The sequence below is a fragment of the Bos indicus x Bos taurus genome, chromosome 4 (assembly GCF_003369695.1).
Source record: "Bos indicus x Bos taurus breed Angus x Brahman F1 hybrid chromosome 4, Bos_hybrid_MaternalHap_v2.0, whole genome shotgun sequence".
Lineage (NCBI taxonomy): Eukaryota > Metazoa > Chordata > Mammalia > Artiodactyla > Bovidae > Bos > Bos indicus x Bos taurus.
The window spans coordinates 9081170-9098698 of NC_040079.1; the positions used below are offsets into that span (position 1 = coordinate 9081170).

Below are 17529 nucleotides of genomic sequence, written 5' to 3' on the forward strand. Positions count from 1 at the left end.
AAACAAACTTATGGTTACTGGGGGGAAGAGGGGGAAAGGGACAGATTGGGAGATTGGGATTGACATATACACAATATGGGCTTCCCTTGTGGCTCAGCTGATAAAGAATGTGCATGCATGCAGGAGACCTGGGTTTGATCCCTGGGTTGGGAAGATCCCCTGAAGAAGGGAAATGTTACCCACTCCAATATTCTGACTAGAGAATTCCATGGACTATATAGTCCATGGGGTCACAAAGAGTCAGACATGACTGAGCGACTTTCAGATAACTAATAAGGACCTAGTTTATAGCACAGGGAACTCTACTCAATAGTCTGTAGTGGGCTATATGAGAAAAGAATCTAAAAAGAGTAGATATGTATATGTATAACTGATTCACTTTGCGGTACCGTAGAAACTAACACAACATTGTAAATCAACTATACTCCAATAAAAATCATGCAAAACAAAAAGCTAAAGGCATTTTTCATGGTCTGATAACCTAAAGTATAATAAGGTATTTGTGTACTTCCTATATAGAAAACAATGGGGACAGCCAGATTTCAGGATGTAAGAAACAGCAAATGTGTTCAGTTTTACAAGTGTTGCATTTGAAATTCCTATTAAGTAAACCCAGATATATTAAAAGGCAGGTCATGACTGGAAATTTAAATTTAGGAAGTTTTAAGAATGTGCAGACACTGAATCCATGGGTATGGATTAGATTGCCTAATTCAAAGAGGAAGTCTAAAAGGAGAAAGAAGTCTAAAAGGAGAAGGGAACCTGAGACTGAATTTTCAGGAGTCCTCATTGAATGACTAGATAAAAGAGAATGAGTCCCAAAAGGAAAATTAGTGGGAACAGGCAGAATTCAAAGAAATGAGAGAAAATAAGAAGTGTGTGATGTCATGGAAACCAATGAAAGAGATGATCTCAGGAAAGGAAAATTGATCTCTAGTGTCCAGGGCATCAGAGAGGAGAAGCAAGAGAACAGAAAAGTCCATTTTATTAAGAGATACAGAATCATTAGTGACCTTTGAGGAGGGCTGTCCTGGTTGAGTGATGGAGGCAAAAGCCAGACTGGAGTCACCGGGATTAAGTGGCAGTGTGGAACTAGAGATAACTCTTCTAGAAATTTTCTATCGTAAAGAGAAGCAGAGGTTATAAGGTCACATGGACGGAATCCAGGTTAACACAGACAGACTGGAGTGTGTTTAAAGGTTGATGACAGTGATTTGATGAGAAGCTAGTGTTCTAGTACACAGGGGAGAAAAGTAAAAGTCTATAGTGTAAAGTTTCTCTAAAAATATAAGGGAATAGAATTCAAAAAGAGAGTTTATCTTTACAACTGAGGTGAGAGAAATCACCTCTATTGTAAAAGGAGGAAGAATCGATAAATATCTTTATTGATTGGGTTACACAGAATTGACACACGATTTGTACCCTGCTGTGTAGCAATAAATATTTTATTTCTCAAAATAGAATGAGAAGGAGTCAACAACACAATCTGCTACTATCAGAATTTCTGTGTTCCCCTAAAATTTGTTATGTTGAAATCCTAACCACTAAGGTCATGGTATTAGGATGTGGGCCTTTGGAAGGTGATTAGGTCATGAGGGCAGTATGCATGAAATTAGTGCCCTTATGAAAGAGACCCAGGAAGCTCCCTTCTTTTCTACTGCATAAGGTTTTAGTGAAAAAATAGGGGTCTCGGGAGTAGGATCTCACCAGACACCAAAGCTGCCAGCACCTTGATCCTGTGCTTCCCAGACTCCAGAGCAGTAAGAAACAAATGCTTGTTGTTCATAAGCCACTCAGTCTAAGGTGTTTTGTTATAGTAGCTTGAACAGACTAAGACATTTATCTTTTCACTTGTTCAAATCAATGTAACGAGGAATTTCTGGAAGCCATTCATAGGAAATACCCTGTACATTCCTAACCTGCTCCCCATGCCGTCCCTTGTCCTCTGGAAAGCATTCTTGCGCCTGCAGATGGAGTAGCGTGCACTACACCACAGAGTAGCCATTTCTTCACTTGTTTAGCTCCGTCACTAGGCTGGGAGCTGTTCCCAGGTGTGCTTGTGTCACGCGCAGTGCTCGTTTCTTGGCATAAGCCCTTCTTAGAAGATGTGCTTTACTTCTTATTTTTTTTACAAGTATCTCCCTGGTGGAATGCTATCTTGCACTGGCAAAAAAATGAACTCTAAAATTATACATTGAACGATCAACTCATATTTTTATGCACACAGGAGTACCACTGAGAATAACCACTTAGTCAAAAGCTTCTCTACTCTAAACAGCTAAACAGATGGGTTAATCCTGAGTTAATTAGAAAATCCAGTTAAACAGAAATTCTGCTAACTGGAAGCCTCCACTTTATAATCAAGCTAATTAACTCAGTGATTATTGAATCTCTTCCCATACTGTGACCTCATTGAAGGTAAGATATTTTTCTCCATTTTTCTCATTAAATTAAATATAAAATGCATCTGTCAAAAAACCTTACTAAAAACAATAATAGAACTAGGCTTAAAGTACAATTGGGGAGAACAAGGTTTGGAACACCAGAATAAACAAAATGAGGTTTCTGATTCCAAACATCTACTCCCCTCTTTCATCTCTATATGCAGTAAGGTCAAACAAGCTTAGAAGAGCGGATGTCATAAACACACAAAAAAAAGAAAGAAAGAAAGAAAGAAACAATGGGAGACTGCTTCTTATCCCTTTTTCTTCCTAAAATATAAACCTATGTTTTAAGTGAAAAGAAAAAAAGGCAATCTAAAAACAATTCAACTTATCAATGGACTCTAGAATTCTGTATAAAAAGGAGTGGCTGAATAAAATTATAAAATAAATGGAACAGTAATAAATAGCTATTAAGCTCCCAAAGAAGGGTCTACTGTAAATTGGATCCTCTGCTTTGAAGTAGAAGAGGGTATCAACTCAGGATACTTTAATTAATGCTATGATAATGGCTTCCCCAATGGCTCAGCAGGTAAAGAATATGCCTGCTATGCTGGAGATGCAGGAGACTTGAGTTCAATCCCTGGGACAGGAAGATCTGCTAGAGAAGGAAAAGGCTACCCACTCCAGTATTTTTGCCTGGAAAATCTCATGGATAGATGAGCCTGGTGGGCTACAGTCCAAAGGGTTGAAAAGAATCAGATAGCGCCTAAGCAATGATATTGCAATTTTCGTCATTAAATGAGAAGTTCGAGATTCAAGAAAAGTGTCAGATAGGGCCCTCATCTTATGCTATCTATTTAAGAAATAAGATATCAAATAGCAACACAGAGCAGTTTTATTATTAACTGCAAAATTATGAGGTAAAACTAATAAGAATAAAGCCATTTAGCAATACTGAGTAGGTTATAAGGCGTAATGCTTTGGTGAGGTCTGGAGGGTACCTTATGGGCTGGATTTTTCTGGAAAGTCTTCCTGCAAAAATAAACTTGAGGTGGAATAATTGTGACGGCTCAGTTTTCCCATTTCCCCATTTGTCAAATAACAAATCAATCTGTATTGTTACTGTTGAGTGTTTTTTTTTAAGTCAGCCAATTAAATCAGTATGCACTTTGCTTTATTTGCACTATTTGCAATTTAAATGTTCTGTTTCAAAATGAATTTTGCTAAGTCTTTTGTATTCAGTTGCAACCTGAACCTTTAGACTATAACAAGCTGCCCCTGCCTCATGTCCTCTCTTTCATCATTCTCTTCTAAGAATTACAGATTTAAGTTCACCAGTAAAAATCGAAAGCCATCATGAACAAAACAACTGGGTTGTTTCTACCCTTTGATGCAGCTGTAACCTTGCCCTCTTCCTAAAGCCTAGGAAAGATAAAGGCTTGTTGCCTGGAGCCCTCCAGGAAAATGAATCATGGGCAGAGAAGTTCATGCGCCTGCATTTGCAAAGAATAAAAGCAGGAAAATGTCTGTTTCCCATTAAAACTTCTCTTCATGCACTTTGCTGTGGCCGTCATTCGATTCGACATGTTTTCAATGTGAATATTATGTATTCTATATACTCCCTGCTGTTTTTTCTATTGGTTACCTAGCCAGTAAAATGCCTGATCTCTGACTTAGCATTCAAAGTGCCCATAAAGTGTATCTGGTGGTTTTATTTCTATAGTATAGCTTGACTATTGTTCGAATTTCTCAAACTTGTTCTACATTCTTCCCCCATAGTCATCTTTGCCTCTGTTTCTACTGATCGAGCTCATTCTGCCCATATTCGTTTAATTTATCTTGGCTCATGAAAGAACCCATATTCCATAAAACCTTTCCAGTCACTCTTAGTTATGATTAGATGCTATCTCCTCTGAGATTTTTTTGGATACTTGTTACAAACTGCCTGACATGCATCTATTTGTGATGATTTAATATCACTTATGTTTAGAGGATGAGTATAGGATCATTTCCTATACTCATGATGATATAGGATCATTCCCTATACTCATGATTCTGGGAAAGATTGCAGGCAAAAGGAGAAGGGGGCAGCAGAGGATGAGATGGTTAGACAGCAGTCCTGACTCAACAGGTATCAATTTGAGCAAACTCCGGGATATAGTGAAGGACAGGGAAGCCTGCTGTGCTGCGGTCCATGGGGTCACAAAGAGTCTGACACAACTCAGTGACTGAATAACAACAATAACATATGCTCTTTCATTCAATGAAAATTTGTATTTATCCAATAAAAGTCTGTCAGGAGATTCTCCCTGGGATAGACACTGAAGATGGAATGGTAAACAAAATAGACTCACTCTCAGACCTCTTAAAAACATTACAAATTAATGAAGAGGAGACAGTCCTATGAGTTGAAAAAGTTATAGGGCCTGAGGTGTAGTGATGTGCCTATGGATACATAATCTGTCTAAACACTTTCTGTTCTGTTCCTCTCATTAAAGAGAGAAAGAGATTCTGGTTGGTAGGACTAGACGTGTAGGACACATTAGATGAAACTGACAGTCCTAGGGTGGAAACCTAAGGAGATCGCTTAGTGGAAAGGGTATCTAGGCATTTTGACTGATGCTGATTTGAGGCTGCAAGTCTCTGGGATCTATGGTCAGAGGAAACATGCTGAGAAACTTTATAGTGCTCACTGTTCAGTGACAAATATTTATTTGTCTATATCCATGACACACCGCCACCTGCACACCCTACCGCCACCCAAAAGCACACTCAGCAGGAGAGGGCTTCAGTTTTTAATACCAGAAATCATGAATGAGTAAGGCTAAAGCAACTCCGACTCAATGGACGTGAGTTTGAGCAAGCTCTGGTAGCTGGTGATGGACAGGGAAGCCTGTTGTGCTGCAGTCCATGGGGTCACAAAGAATCGGACACGACTGAGTCACTGAACTGAACTGAAAGCAACTCCATAAAGAAGAATGCAAAATTATAAATATTTATATATTTACACATGAGCTTTCTAATTACTTGTGCTTTTAAAAAACACACTGGGGACTCCTCTGGTGGTCCAGTGGTTAAGACTCCAAGATCCTGATGCAGGAGCCCTGGTTCAATTCATAGTTGAATTAGTTGGGGAACTAAGATTCCATATGCTACATGGTACGACCCAAAGACAACAACAACAGAAAACGCTGGCTTAGTAAAACAGGTACTATTATGCACATATCTTTGTATACCAGGCTTCATTGCTGACAGATACAAGGCACATCACTTGAGAAATAATTTTTCAACTCCTAATCTTAAAATAATGAGAACTGAGATATAATTATATGATATGTGCTTATAAAGATATACAATTAAAGGAAATCCTATACTAACATTTGAAATCAATGTACACTGAAGTTTTTGAGCAATAAAATTAAAACAAATTAATGAATACAGCTGACACAGACGGAGAAAACTGAGGGGAGAACATTTGGTTTTTCTTTGTTTTTAGATGTTTTTTTTAAAGAATAATTTTATTTATCCATTTATTTTTAATTGACATACAATGTTGTGTTAATTTCAGGTATACAGCAAAGTGATTCATACATACATATCTATTTTTTTATTCTTTTCTTTTAGAGGTTATTACAAAATACCTAGTTTTCTGTGCTACACAGTAGGTCCTTGTTAGTGATCTATTTTCTTCATAGCAGGGATTGAGGGTTTGAGATGCCAATTAGATTGTGATGACTGTGGATTGCCAGTTGGGTTTGAGGCTCAACAGAGAAGAAACAGCTAGAGATAGAAATTTGTGAGTCCTAAGCATATAGATGGAAGGTCTCCCAAGGAGCAGGTGTAGACAGAAAGAGAGAAACACCAAGTGAACACCAAGAAGACGCTTTAAGAAAGAAGGAATGGTCTGTGTCAAATGCTGATGATTAGTCAGGATGAAGGCTGAGAAGTCCCCACTGGCTTTAGTAACATGAAGACTGCTGGTGAAAAGATGAGGACTGCTCTGCTGTGTATGAAAGCCTTTTGGAGTAGGTTTAGAAAGAATTAGACAAAAGCAAGTGAAGGCCAAGATTATGACTAATTTAAGAGGGAAGGAAGAAATAAGCTGTTATTTTTAATGAATTGGGAAACATAACTAGCTGAAGGGAAGGAGGACAGGTTGGGAGTGAGATGATGGGATGAAAGGGAATGAGGCAGGGTTGCAGCCACGGGGTCCCATTTGAGTCAGCAGTCATGAATTTAAAGTTAGACCCATCAGTACAGTTGTGCAGTTATCCTGGCTGCGTTCCTCAGCCCCCAGGGGAGATACAAAGCACATGGGAACCTGCACTTCACCAGCATTGACATTCTTCTGAGGAAGTATAATGAAAGGAAAGAGGAACAAAAAATTGAGGATGACATTATTATGTTCCCGGTTACAATGCAGACACAGAACTAAAGTGAGTGAAAGGGAGTGAGTGCATGATGAAGCAAGTATAAGAAAAATGTATCTTGTTATGGTGGCTTTAGGGGACTGGAGATAAGGAGTAGCAAAATTATGGAGCAGTTATAGCTAATGATCATGTTGAGGTCCAAGGGATGACCTTGGAAGTCAGTAGCTATGACACGTTGGAGGATCATATCAATGGAGGAGAGAAAGTCCAGTATTTGAGACAGATAGAACCTTGAAAGCTTCAAAGAACATGACAGGGGAGTTATTGGAGCATGTGGCAGTGGCCCAGGTATTGAAATCTGCAAAGATGAAGAGGTCATGGCCCAATGTTTGTAAATATCCACAGTAAGAAAAGGTAGAACGTAATATCAGTTCAGTTCAGTTCAGTCACTCAGTCATGTCCGACTCTGTGCGAACCCATGAATCGCAGCACACCAGGCCTCCCTGTCCATCATCAACTCCTGGAGTTTACACAAACCCATGTCCATTGAGACGGTGATGCCATCCAGCCATGTCATCCTCTGTCATCCCCTTCTACTCTTGCCCCCAATCCCTCTCAGCATCAGAGTCTTTTCCAATGAGTCAACTCTTCGCACGAGGTGGCCAAAGTACTGGAGGTTCAGCTTCAGCATCAGTCCCTCCAATGAACACCCAAGACTGATCTCCTTTAGGATGGACTGGTTGGATCTCCTTGCAGTCCAAGGGACTCTCAAGAGTCTTCTCCAACACCACAGTTCAAAAGCATCAATTCTTCAGCTCTCAGCCTTCTTCACAGTCCAACTCTCACGTCCATAGATGACCACTGGAAAAACCATAGCCTTGACTAGATGGACCTTTGTTAGCAAAGTAATGTCTCTGCTTTTGAATATGCTATCTAGGTTGGTCATAACTTTGCTTCCAAGGAGTAAGTGTCTTTTAATTTCATGGCTGCAGTCACCATCTGCAGTGATTTTGCTGCTAAGTCACTACGAGTCATGTCCGACTCTGTGCAACCCATTAGACAGAAGCCCACCAGGCTCCCCTGTCCCTGGGATTCTCCAGGCAAGAACACTGGAGTGGGTCGCCATTTCCTTCTCCAATGCAGGAAAGAGAAAAGTGAAAGGGAAGTCGCTCAGTCGTGTCTGACCCTAGCGACCCCATGGACTGCAGCCTACCAGGCTCTTCCATGCATGGGATTTTCCAGGCAAGAGTACTGGAGTGGGGTGCCATTGCCTTCTCCGACAGTGATTTTGGAGCCCCCCAAAATAAAGTCTGACATTGTTTCCACTGTTTTCCCATCTGAAGGGACGAGATGCCATGATCTTCGTTTTCTGAATGTTGAGCTTTAAGCCAACTTTTTCAACTCTGCTCTTTCACTTTTATCAGGAGGCTTTTTAGTTCCTCTTCCCTTTCTGCCATAAGGGTGGTGTCATCTGCATATCTGAGGTTATTGATATTTCTCCTGGCAATCTTGATTCCAGCTTGTGCTTCTTCCAGCCCAGCGTTTCTCATGAAGTACTCTGCATATAAGTTAAATAAGCAGGGTGACAATATACAGCCTTGACGTACTCCTTTTCCTATTTGGAAGCAGTCTGTTGTTCCATGTCCAGTTCTAACTGTTGCTTCCTGACCTGCATATAGGTTTCTGAAGAGGCAGGTCAGATGGTCTGATATGCCCATCTGTTTCAGAATTTTCCACAGTTTATTGTGATCCACACAGTCAAAGGCTTTGGCATAGTCAATAAAGCAGAAATAGATGTTTTTCTGGAACTCTCTTGCTTTTTCCATGATCTAGCGGATGTTGGCAATTTGATTTCTGGTTCCTCTGCCTTTTCTAAAACCAGGTGAACATCTGGAAGTTCATGTATTGCTGAAGCCTGGCTTGGAGATTTTTGAGCATTACTTTACTAGCATGTGAGATGAGTGCAATTGTGTGGTAGTTTGAACATTCTTTGGCACTACCTTTCTTTGGGATTGGAATGAAAACTGACCTTTTCCAGTCCTGTAGCCACTGCTGAGTTTTCCAAATTTGCTGGCATATTGAGTGCAGCACTTTCACAGCATCATCTTTCAGGATTTGAAATAGCTCAACTGGAATTCCATCACCTCCACTAGCTTTGTTCATAGTGATGCATTCTAAGGCCCACTTGACTTCACATTCCAGGATGTCTGGCTCTAGGTGAGTGATCACACCATTGTGATTATCTTGGTTGTGAAGATCTTTTCTGTACAGTTCTTCTGTGTATTCTTGTCATCTCTTCTTAATATCTTTTGCTTCTTTTAGGTCCATACCATCTCTGTCCTTTATTTAGCCCATCTTTTCATGAAATGTTCCCTTGGTATCTCTAATTTTCTTGAAGAGATCCCTAGTCTTTCTCATTCTGTTGTTTTCCTCTATTTCTTTGCATTGATCACTGAGGAAGGCTTTCTTATCTCTCCTTGCTATTCTTTGGAACTCTGCATTCAGATGCTTATATCTTTCCTTTTCTCCTTTGCCTTTTGCTTCTCTTCTTTTCACAGGTCTTTGTGAGGCCTCCTCAGACAGCCATTTTGCTTTTTTGCATTTCTTTTCCATGTGGATGGTCTTGATCCCTGTCTCCTGTACAATGTCATGAACCTCTGTCCATAGTTCATCAGGGACTCTGTCTATCTGATCTATTCCCTTAAAATCTATTTCTCACTTCCATTGTATAATCATAATGGATTTGATTTAGGTCATACCTGAATGGTCTAGTGGTTTTCCCTACTTTCTTCAATTTATGTCTGAATTTGGCAATAAGGAGTTCATGATCTGAGCCACAGTCAGCTCCCAGTCTTGATTTTGCTGACTGTATAGAGCTTCTCCATCTTTGGTTGCAAAGAATAAAATCAATCTGATTTCAGTGTTGACCATCTGGTGATGTTCATGTGCAGAGTTTTCTCTTGTGTTGTTGGAAGAAGGTGTTTGCTATGACCAGTGCATTCTCTTGGCAAAACTCTATTAGCATTTGCCCTGCCTCATTCCATACTCCAAGGCCAAATTTGTTACTCCAGGTGTTTCTTGACTTCCTACTTTTGCATTCTAGCCCCCTATAATGAGAAGGACATCTTTTTTGGATGTTAGTTCTAAAAGGTCTTGTAGGTCTTCATAGAACCGTTCAACTTCAGCTTCCTCAGTGTTACTGGTTGGGGCATAGGCTTGAATTACCGTGATATTGAATGGTTTGCATTGGAAATAAACAGAGATGATTCTGTCATTTTTGAGATTGCATCTAAATACTGCATTTCGGACTCTTTTGTTGACCATGATGGTTACTTCATTTCTTTAAGCGATTCCTTCCCACAGTAGTAGATATAATGGTCATCTGAGTTAAATTCACCCATTCCAGGCCATTTTAGTTCGCTGATTCCTAGAATGTTGATGTTCACTCTTGCTATTTCCTGTTAGACCACTTCCAATTTGCCTTGATTCATGGACCTAACATTCCAGGTTTCTATGCAATATTCCTCTTTATAGCATCGGACTTTGCTTCTATAACCAGTCACATCCACAACTGGGTATTGTTTTTGCTTTGGCTCCATCCCTTCATTCTTTCTGGAGTTATTTCTCCACTGATCTCCAGTAGCATATTAGGCATCTACTGACCTGGGGAGTTGCTCTTTCAGTATCCTATCATTTTGCCTTTTCGTACTGTTTATGAGGTTCTCAAGGCAAGAATACTGAAGTAGTTTGCCATTCCCTTCTCCAGTGGACCACATTCCATCAGACTGTAATATAATTAGCTTTAATCCTGAGGCAGTGAGGAGGAAGGTTTCAGTTCAGTTCAGTTCAGTCTCTCAGTCGTGTCTGACTCTTTGAGAACCCATGAATCGCATCACGCCAGGCCTCCCTGTCCATCACCAACTCCTGGAGTTCACTCAAACTTACATCCATCGAGTCGGTTATGCCATCCAGCCATCTCATCCTCTGTCGTCTCCTTTTCCTCTTGCCCCCAATCCCTCACAGCATCAGAGTCTTTCCCAATGAGTCAACTCTTCACATGTGGCGGCCAGGGAATTGTTTATTTAACAAATATACACACAGTGGAAAAAACGGTTTTGGAACCACTTCAAAAGATGTAGTATGTGCTTTATAGCTAAGATTATTAAAGATGTGGTCACTATAGTAAACATTTTAATTGGATTTTTCTTGGGCATATAATACTGCTTGGCTGATTCCATGATTATTGTGACAAAAATCAGCCTCACTAGGCTAACTTAATTAAGAGACTCCTGAAATTAATTTCCATCACTTATATAACCATCACAGACATTTCACAGAAAATCTAATTTAGGGATTTGGAAAAAGGATCTGAAGGATGGTCAGAGGGTGCCTTTTATTTTTCATTATAAGTCTTATATTTAGAAGAGGCTGTTAGTGAAAAAACCTACATATCTCAGTCTGTTATACAGGACATTCAGAACCTGTTCCTGACCTGCCTGTAAAGCCTTAATAAGCCCTATTCAGTGCAACCCAAGCATCTGTTTGCATACCATGACTGGTAAGAAAGGTAGGTCAGTTGATCCTTACCTACAAGTGATTTCAAACAGAGTTGAAATATAACTTTTTTTTTTCCTTAGCAAACTCATATACAGACAAATGACATTAGATATTTACAATTGGAACAGTCTGTTCCAAAGCATTTATAAAAGTGAAGTTTATAAGTTTATAAAAATATGATCAAATATTTAAAGTGTTTTGGGGTACTACATTTACTTCAAATACCATGTTACAGCAGGAATTCTGATGTTTCCATGTCCATGTCTGTGAACTAACAATTGATCTTCTGTGCGAATAAGGTGTCTCACATTCAAGTACAAGTATGTTTACTAATTATCTGTGACTATTTTCTGAATAGATGGGGTCACTATTTGTGATTCAGCTGAACCATCCATTTAGCTAGGGTGATATCTTAGTTAAGGAGATTGCATCTGTCAGGGTCAGAAAGGTCTAAACATGCCAGCAATGATGTTAATATCAGTGTATTTATCTATGATTTATATTTTAACATTTCTAAGTAGAAGGATGGATGCTGCAACTATATTTTGAATGAACAGAAATGCTGGTAATCCTTCAATGTAATCTCTCTATACAAGGAATTATCATTTATTAACACTTTGCTATAAAATTGTATCATACCGATCATACAATCCTATTTCTCTAATTTCAATATTTTTATATATACATAGATGAGTCACGAACAGGAACATACTTGTTAGAAAATCTTCTCAGTGGAAATCAGCTTTTAAAATAACATTTTAAATGCTACTAAACACTACTTTTCAAAACACTGACTCATGTGTTGCTGCTGAACCAACAAAGAGCCAGTAATAGCTTAATTCAAACCAGTGATAAAATACAATTCATAAAGATCAAAACCAAACTCTCTGAGTAAATATTCCATCTGTGCCCCTCTTCAGTGTATTTCTATACTCCAGGGATAGGCTTTTTTGGTGAAGCTTGCATTAAAATTATTTTCAGTGATGATTTTTTTCTGATCTTCTTTTGGGAATGAACTAAGAAAACACTCACTAACCTCCCTCTTTGTCATGAATTTTGTATTCTCAGAGGACTAGGTGACAAATATTGACACAATTTTACAGTACTCATGTACAAATCCATGTCTGCAACTGAGTTTTGCAATTAGGATTTTTCGTTGCTCTCGGAAATTGTCCATAATGTAATATTTATTAGTGTAGAGTAAAATTAACAATATTTACTAATATCAATCATATGTAATGCAAACCCTGTGTAGAAAATTAATACAATATTAACATTTCATAATTCCTTTTAAAATGCCTCAATTTAAGGAACTATTTTGAGGGGCTAACTTTCAAACATTCATTCCTGCCAGTGGTGACTTGTGGAAGAATGTGACAAAATGAGTTTACACACACATGAACATCCTTCATTGCAGCACTGCTTACAGTGGTAAAGACATGGGAGGACCCAAGTGTGCATTAACAGATGAGTGGATAAAGAAAATATGATACATATCACAAATCTATCTATCTAGCCACACACACACACACACACACACACACACACACGTACAGTACAATATGGACAGCATGTTAAAAAGCAGAGATGTTACTTTACCAACAAAGGTCTGCCTAGTCAAAGCTATACTTTTTCCAGTAGTTATGTATGGATGTGAGAGTTGGACCATAAAGAAAGCTGAGCGCTGAAGAATTGATGCTTTTGAACTGTGGTGTTGGAGAAGACTCTTGAGAATCCCTTGGACTACAAGGAGATCCAACCAGTCCATCCTAAAAGAAATCAGTCCTGAATATTCATTGGAAGGACTGATGTTGAAGCTGAAACTCCAATGCTTTGGCCGCCTGATGTGAAGAACTGACTCACTGGAAAAGACCCTGATGCTGGGAAAGATTGACGGTGGGAGGAGAAGGGGATGACAGAGGATGAGATGGTTGGATGGTATCACCGACTCAATGGACATGAGTTTGGGTAAACTCCGGGAGTTGGTGATGGACAGGGAGGCCTGGTGTGCTGCAGTCCATAGGGTCGCAAAGACTCAGACACCACTGAGCGACTGAACTGAACTGACTGCGGGGCATTACACTAGATGACCATAAGTAAGACAGAGAAAGACCAGTACACTGTGATAGCTCTTACTTTTGGAATCTGAAAGAAAAAAAAATAAAAGTCAAACTTTTAGAGTGAAATGTTGGCTGCCTGAGGCTAGAGGCTGGGGGAAACAAGAAGATGTTGGCTGAAGGATACAAATTTTCAGCTATGACATGAATAAATTCTAAAGATCCTACACAGCATAGTGACTATAGTTAATAATTCTATATTGTTTACTTGCAATTTCCTAAGAGGTTAGATTCTAAGCATTTCCACACACACAAGAAAGACAATAATGTGAGGTGATGGATGTGTTAATTAATTTGATTGTGGAAGTCCTTTCACAATGTATATGTATATCAAACCATCACATTGTACACTTGAAATATAATAAATTTTATTTGTCAATTATACCCTAGTAAAGCTGGAAGGAACACAAACTGGAATCAAGATTGCCAAGAGAAATATCAATAACCTCAGATATGCAGATGACACCACCTTTATGGCAGAAAGTGAAGAGGAACTCAAAAGCCTCTTGATGAAAGTGAAAGTGGAGAGTGAAAGAGTTGGCTTAAAGCTCAACATTCAGAAAACGAAGATCATGGCATCCAGTCCCACCACTTCATGGGAAATAGATGGGGAAACAATGGAAACAGTGTCAGACTTTATTTTTCTGGGCTCCAAAATCATTACAGATGGTGACTGCAGCCACGAAATTAAAAGACACTTACTCCTTGGAAGCAAAGTTATGCCCAACCTAGACAGCATATTCAAAAGCAGAGACATTACTTTGCCAACAAAGGTCCATCTAGTCAAGGCTATGGTTTTTCCTGTGGTCATGTATGGATGTGAGAGTTGGACTGTGAAGAAGGCTGAGCGCCAAAGAATTGATGCTTTTGAACTGTGGTGTTGGAGAAGACTCTTGAGAGTCCCTTGGACTGCAAGGAGATCCAACCAGTCCATTCTGAAGGAGATCAGACCTGGGATTTCTTTGGAAGGAATGATGCTAAAGCTGAAACTACAGTACTTTGGCCACCTCATGCAAAGAGTTGACTCATTGGAAAACACTCTGATTTTGGGAGGGATTGGGGGCAGGAGGAGAAGGGGACGACAGAGGATGAGATGGCTGGATGGCATCACTGACTCGATGGACGTGAGTCTGGGTGAACTCCGGGAGTTGGTGATGGACAGGGAGGCCTGGCGTGCTGTGATTCATGGGGTCGCAAAGAGTCGGACACGACTGAGCGACTGATCCGATCTGATTTGATCTGAAAGCTGGGGAAAAAACATGAAGATCTTAAGCTGTATGCAATGAATATTACTGTTTCTCTTCTGACCTTCTAGAAATATTGTTTAATGAATAAATTTATTCTCTGGGAAAAGTCAGGGCGCAGTGTTGAACACATCCTATGTCTAACTTCATTTTGCTCTTCTGTTTGATTCCTCTTGAATGTACTGCAATACGTGGTGAAAATAGTTTGGTTTCACATCAAAAATTGCAGTCTTCAATGTGTACTTTGATTATTTTGTTTTCAGAACACCAAGAATACCTTTAAAAACTTAAACAACCATTTAGAATGAATTGACACTGCTGGAGACTTTTTTTTTTTACAACATCTCAACAGAGATGACATTTTGACATACAGTCCTCTCATTATACTGGAATTAAATAGTAAATAAAGATTACTGCTTTGATTTCTAGCAATATATACTTGGTGAATTGTGCAATTTATAATTTTAGGCAAAATTATGCCATTAGCAAGTTCAAATTTTTTCCCTTGTCCCAACAGTTAGCATTGAGATTATTCACAAATATTAATTTGTACCTTTTTGTATCCTGTAGAAACTTTGCTTTTAAGGTTCCTTTGATAAAATTACTGGGTAGGAAAATTGCCTCCTTTGTCAGTTATTTTATCTGACATGGCAAGTGGCAAAGCAAAGAGTCAAGAGAGAGCTCACGCATCAGATTAGTTAATTGTGAGGGCCACAACTAATGCACTTCTAGGGCTCCAACTCTGAATACATCCCACAGGCTCATGTGCCTCTTGGCAGATATCTGAGACTAGATCAAGAAGAATTCTCTCCAAATCCATGACAGCAATACTGGTTATATACTAAGCCAATACCCACGAAAATGCTGGTAAACAGTCCTACGGGGAACCCCAGCAGCGTGTGTTGGCTAATTCTACATTTCCAACAAATATAATAAAGCTTCCGAGAAACTTCAAGCCAAATTTCAAGCTCAGGCACAGGAAATATATTAACTTCTACCTTCTATTCTTCCCTTCGTCTCAGTTTTCAATCTTAATTGCAAATAGTTTATAAGTAGAGTCATTAAATAAAAATACCACCCTGCCAGATAGTGTGTTAGGATGCAGAACACAGAGCTCAGGGCTCTGTTTTTGCTTTTTGCTTTTATAAATATTCCTGCCAAACATCAGGAAAAGAATTTCTCCCCACATCCCTGGCCAGTTGTCTGCATCTATGTGGTAGAAAATAGGTCTCATCCAACTGAAAAAGGAAATCACTTTGAGGTTTTAAAAAATAGGAATTCACTCTGATGACCTAGAGGGGCAGGATGACCTAGGAGGGAAGCTTATGAAGGAGGGGAGATATATATATATATATATATATATATATATATATATATATATACACATACATACACACACATATATACACACACACACACATATATATATATATACACACATACAGCTGATATGGGCTTCCCAGGTGGCTCAGTGATAAAAAAAAAATCCACCTGCCAATGCAGGAGATGCAAGAGACACGGGTTTGATCCCTGAACTGGGAGGATCCCCTGGAGGAGGAAATAGCAACCCACTCCAGTATTCGTGTCTGGAAAATTCCATGGACTGAGGAGCCTGGTGGGCTACAGTCCATGGGGTCGCAGAGTCAGACATGACTGAGCAACTGAGCACAGCTGAATGCTGCCAGAAGTAGCAGTGGGGGTAGAGGGGGGTTGTCAGGGGCAAGTAGAGCATGCCTGTGGTGCCCACTTAAGTCTGAAAGCTTCTCCAGTCTGTGAGATGGTGAGAAGGTAAGCCATAGCGAGTCTGCCTGCAGGCTGGAAGATGCAAGGCAGGCCGTGGATAGAGTGAAGACAGGATGGCAGGAATCCTCTTCCCTGGGAACTAAACACTCACCCTGAATCTGCCTATTTGAACGACTAGTTATTTACTTGCTCAAATTACTCATACGACAGTTACAGACTCAAAGTTTGAAAGTGGCTGAAACTTTTTTGTAACACTGGTGTTGAAGGAAATTATTTCTTCATAAGCTAATCTTTTTAAAAGGAAACATGCTTTGAACCACAGCATTTCTGAGTCCATTAAATAATGAGCACTTTCACCAGCAGGTTCAGTAGAACTTTGATTCTCTATCAGTCACAGCAGGTATCAAAGCAAAGGGAGAAGGAAGTGCTTTAGACTCCATTCCCCAAAGCAAATAAAGCTGGTGCCCCCAGATCGGAGGCACTGCCTAAAGTTTTCCTTTCCTTCAGATGCCAACCTAACTTGTAATGAAGCAGAATATTGGCTATTTATCCCCCTTTATTTTCTAGAGAAAGTAACTTGTGTCCTTTGAAGAACTCTAAACAATTATGAACAGATGACATTTAAAAGGTCCATTCACCAGTCAGTTAAAATGTAGACTACTTTTCCCCTTTGGGTATTAAATATGCTATAAGTAGACTTGTTTCCCAAGCCAGTCCACAAAGCCTAATCCTAGCTTTGTTACCATGGGGAAATGCATTTGTAAGTTTATAGTAGGGCTTTCCAATGAGGCAGCTCTTCTGATCAGGCAGTAGGAAAAGGAGTGAGAGAGGGTGTGAGATGGTTGGATAGCATCACCAACTCAATGAACGTGAGCCTGAGCAAACTCCAAAAGACAGTGAGGGACAAGGAAGCTTGGCATGCTGCAGTCCATGCAGTCGCAAAGAGTTGGACACGATTTAGTGACTGGACACAACAACAACATTAGGACTTCAAGAAAACATTCCTCATTGTTGATGGCCCTCCAGATAACAAACTGTGTCAGAAGGATAAGGGCAGATTTTCTTCGAAGCATCTAATCTTATTAGTTCACTGTGCATCTATGTCTATACAAGA

General features: G+C 39.6%; 1 protein-coding gene across 3 annotated transcripts in view; it reads right to left on the minus strand.

Annotated features, from left to right (window-relative positions):
- Positions 1-17529, minus strand: part of CNTNAP2 (contactin associated protein like 2) — a 2326438-nt gene that overhangs the window by 955030 nt on the left and 1353879 nt on the right. The window lies entirely within an intron of this gene.